The 4,141-nt window shown below is 36.7% G+C and overlaps 1 non-coding gene across 1 annotated transcript; it reads left to right on the top strand.

The window, feature by feature from the left end:
• Window positions 1-1,945: 1,945 nt before the first annotated feature.
• On the top strand, window positions 1,946-2,136 carry LOC143678602 (U2 spliceosomal RNA). Its single transcript, XR_013173381.1, has one exon. It is a non-coding gene; the product is annotated as a U2 spliceosomal RNA (small nuclear RNA).
• The last annotated feature ends 2,005 nt before the right edge of the window (window positions 2,137-4,141 follow it).

Below are 4,141 nucleotides of genomic sequence, written 5' to 3'. Positions count from 1 at the left end.
TCCTTCCATGACATGCATTTTGTGAAAAGGACAGAGTTACTTAGAGGCAGAACCAGAAAGGAGACTGATGGACAGGTGGGAGAGATGAAAAATGGGTAAGGCATTTCAGGAGTTTATTGCAATAATCTAATAGGAGACAATAAGGACCCAGATATTTGCTGATTGATTGACTTTAAAATTATAATTGACCACATCTACCTTCTTATTCTTCTCCGACTCCTACAGATTTTTTTGTTAGAATGTTTGAATCACCAAATTAGAGTATAACATGGAATTTCCTTTATGATTTAAGTTTAGTATTTACATCCTACTAGGAGTTATCTTGTCTTTTGAATTAGCAGATCGTTTTGAGTCTACATTCCATCATCAGATTTAATTATTATGTTCACTAATATTTATGAATTATAATGATGATGATGACCTATTGTTTTTACATGAATTTCCTCATATAGTGGTCAATGCTCATTTTTAATCATTTTCATCACATTTGCTGAAGTCCCTGATGCCCTGAATTCCCACCAGCCCACCCCACTTCCCCCAACCAGAAGGCTTCATATAGAGTATGTGTGTGTGCACGTGTGTATGTGTGCATTGTATGTTTATTTTTTGGTAGCTATACCATGTATGGTGAGTTATTTATGTTAATATACAGAATAAGACAACACTAGAGTACAAAACTTTGCTAGATTTGCATTCCCACCACCCCATGCTCTGTCTCTCACAGTGACACTAAAGACCATTGTAGAGAGTGCCCACAGTTCTCTGTGAGGCCAACTTCGAAAGGTTAAGGAAATACTTGAAATAAAATCGTTTTCCATTGCATATTTTCTTTACTACAGGTTCTGTGTGTGCTGCATGAATAGTGGTGTGAGGCTGCATTTTTTCCTGGGGCCTGACCCTCACACTTTTGCCATTCTCAGAATAATTATATCCCCATCTGCCTATGTCCGTGGTGGCTGGATATCTGAAGCCCAGAGCCAAATGGTGGTGGTGGGGGGGGGGGGGGTTGAGTACGGACAGGGCAGAGCTTTGAGAGGCGCTCACAACCTGGTCCCCTCTGCCTCCTCCTGGGGCCTCCACTATACACAAAAGCCCTAGGAAGGCAAAGGGAAGAAAGGGGAAAGAAAGCCTACGGTTCCCATTCTTTCTGTTCATTCATTAAAAAAAGACACATTGATCACATGCTATTTGCTGGGACACAGTAGAAGTTATACTTCTGCCAAGACCCTTAACTGCATGCAGTTTATAATCTACTGTCATTCCATGAGTTATTATATCATTTTAATTATGACAAATACTTCAAGGGAAAAGGACAAGAGGCTTTGAGGGGGTACAGCTAGAGCAGTAAGCCAATTTTGCTTAAAGCATAATAATTACTATGTGAATAAATGATAAAATTCCATTTTTTCAGAACAGTGGTAAATATCACAAAACAGCAAGGGATTTTGGAACCTTTTGGCTACATGATAAGTTATGCAGAAAATGTTGATGTAAAGATGACAAGGAATTTCTGGAATTTTTTTCCTATAATTCTTTTAACATTGCATATTCCCCCCCCAAAGTAGGAAATCTCATCTGAAATCTTATGCAGCTGTGTGGCTAGTCAATTATTCACAAAACATCATGGATCTGATATGTATTTTCTGTACCTAATTCTGTTAGACAGCCAATTTGTAATGCTAAACAAAATGTGCACAGCAACCTTAAATGTAGCATTGCAAATATTTGCTGAATACAATGCCCACAAATTTGCTTACTGTGGGGCATGTAGAAAAAATCAGATGTGCACACACATTATCCTAGCATATAGCAATCTGCCATCTAGAAGTATCAATAAATATATTACTTTAATGGTATTAATTAAGAATACAGACCCTAGTAATAAGAGACTCTGGAGTAGGTGGTAGAAATGATCACAGAGCGATACAAAAATGACTGCAAAACAATTGCTTCTCGGCCTTTTGGCTAAGATCAAGTGTAGTATCTGTTCTTATCATTTTAATATCTGATACGTCCTCTATCCGAGGACAATATATTAAATGGATTTTTGGAATTAGGAGATGGAATAGGAGCTTGCTCCGTCCACTCCATGCATCGACCTGGTATTGCAGTACTTCCAGGAACAGTGCACCCTCCTCGGGGGAACAATAAATGTATAAAAAGGTAAAAAAAAAATGACTGCAAACCAACCACACACAAAAAAATAAAATGGCTAGAGCAACTCTTGATTATTTGTTCACAGGCTCCATTTCTAAGGATACTGGAGGTAATTTTTATTGCATACATTCTTTCCAAATAAATGAGAAAAGGGGCAGTTAGGAAATGTACACTACTGGAAGTAATTTAATCCTAGAATGTAAAATCCAGATTCTGGGAGCCCCTCTCACTCACATCTTAGGAGCAAAATCTAATTTCACAAATACCTTAGTCAGGTTTAATTCACTGCACTTTCTGGAAAAGGTGAATCCAGAAATATTATTCCTGCTGGATGATGATGTCAGCCTTTTATGTGTTACCCTCCAGCCATGAACCAGAAAATTTTGCTCCTCATGAGAGTGTTCCTGAATTCCAAGCACCTCTAGTTGATATCCCTTTCTTAGAAGGCTGCATCTTCCTGTGAGAGAGGGGCTGCTGAGTCAGGAAAGGAAACTTCCTGTCTCAATTAGGGTCTCCAGGATGATAAGTGTAGAGGTAATAGAAGTTTTTGGAAGTTCCCTGTTCTTGCTACACCAACTGTTAGTACCAGAGACAGTGAAAAAAAAAATGGGAAAAGAAAACCCCTTCTCAAAAGCATCCATAATCTTTAGGTTTCTCCAGGCAGAAATAAGTGTGCTGCTCTGTTTATTTTGTAGGATAAATAAACCAACGGGGCAAACAATACATTTTTCAGAAAAAGAAAGATTCTTGCTTTATAATGCTCTTTCTATTGTCACCAAAAATTACAACAATATATTTCATTTATAGGGTATAATTTCCACACTCTAAAGACTTTCATTATATTATTTCAGTGCTATTCTCAGAAGGCTGGAGGTGGTTATATACTCACCCTACATTTACTACCTACTGTGATGTTAGAACACTAGTCCCCATATTCCTTGCAGAGTAAAAGTTTTCTTACCTGATGATGTCTGGATTCATAATTGCTTGTTTAATTAAAAAATGAATTAAAGATGGAAATCTTTAAAAAAAATGACGCACATGTATTTAACATTTTAATTTAACTTAAAAACATCTTGCTTTCATTTACCAAACTTCAAATGTAAGGCCAATGTCGTTTCTTTGGTATGAGGTCGCTGAACATCTCAGTTGGCTTTTTGCACAAACAAACCCATTATGATTATTTCACAAGTGCCAGCTATTTTATTTTGCATTGTACATGTTGCAATAAGATATTAAAGGCATAGATGAAGCCATTCAAAAAAAAATTCATCTGATTTTTCTCTTCTCTTTTTCCTCACCTTGAAAAAAGCAATTTTCACCTTTCCAAAGCATTAAGCTTGGTTTTCATAGAAATAAAAAGTCTTTTACATCATATTTCATTGGTTGAATTTAACATTTAATTAAGTTCTACAATCACAAAATTTGGAGCAAATGGCGTAAATAGGTTAGAGAATAAACACAACTGATTCATGGTAAAAATAAAACTCAGTAGGTAGCAACAGAGATGCGTGTTTCTCCTTAAGCAGAGCCTACTTCACAAGCATTTGGGCAGATGGGGAGAGGGCCTAGAGAGATCCCTCAAATCCAGCAAGTTGGTCAGGATGAAGTCTATCAGCAGAGTATTTGTTGTATTCCAGAAGACTTTCCAAGAGTTATTGTGGTATGTAAACTACAGCTAAATTTGTTTTAAAAATTGTTTTAAATTTCCACATTGAGTTTATTATTTTTGAAACGGAATTTTTCACAACCTCTAAACCTACTCATGGATTGGATATGGATAAGGATATATCCATATCAACAGAATATATCCTTATCAACAGAAGTTCTTTAGGATTACTGTGTATTCTACCCACATGTATGACTCCCATGATATTTATATGTGGCATTCTTCTACCTTGGGCTCATTATTCATTTAGTCCAGTGGTGCTCCAAATTCAGAGTGCATAAGAATTTCCTGATGAGACTGTTAAAATCTCAGATC

Source organism: Tamandua tetradactyla, chromosome 3, assembly GCF_023851605.1.
Source record: "Tamandua tetradactyla isolate mTamTet1 chromosome 3, mTamTet1.pri, whole genome shotgun sequence".
In the NCBI taxonomy this organism is placed as follows: Eukaryota; Metazoa; Chordata; class Mammalia; order Pilosa; family Myrmecophagidae; genus Tamandua; species Tamandua tetradactyla.
Note: the sequence above shows the minus strand (reverse complement) of the source record. Positions and strands in the feature narration are given on the sequence as shown.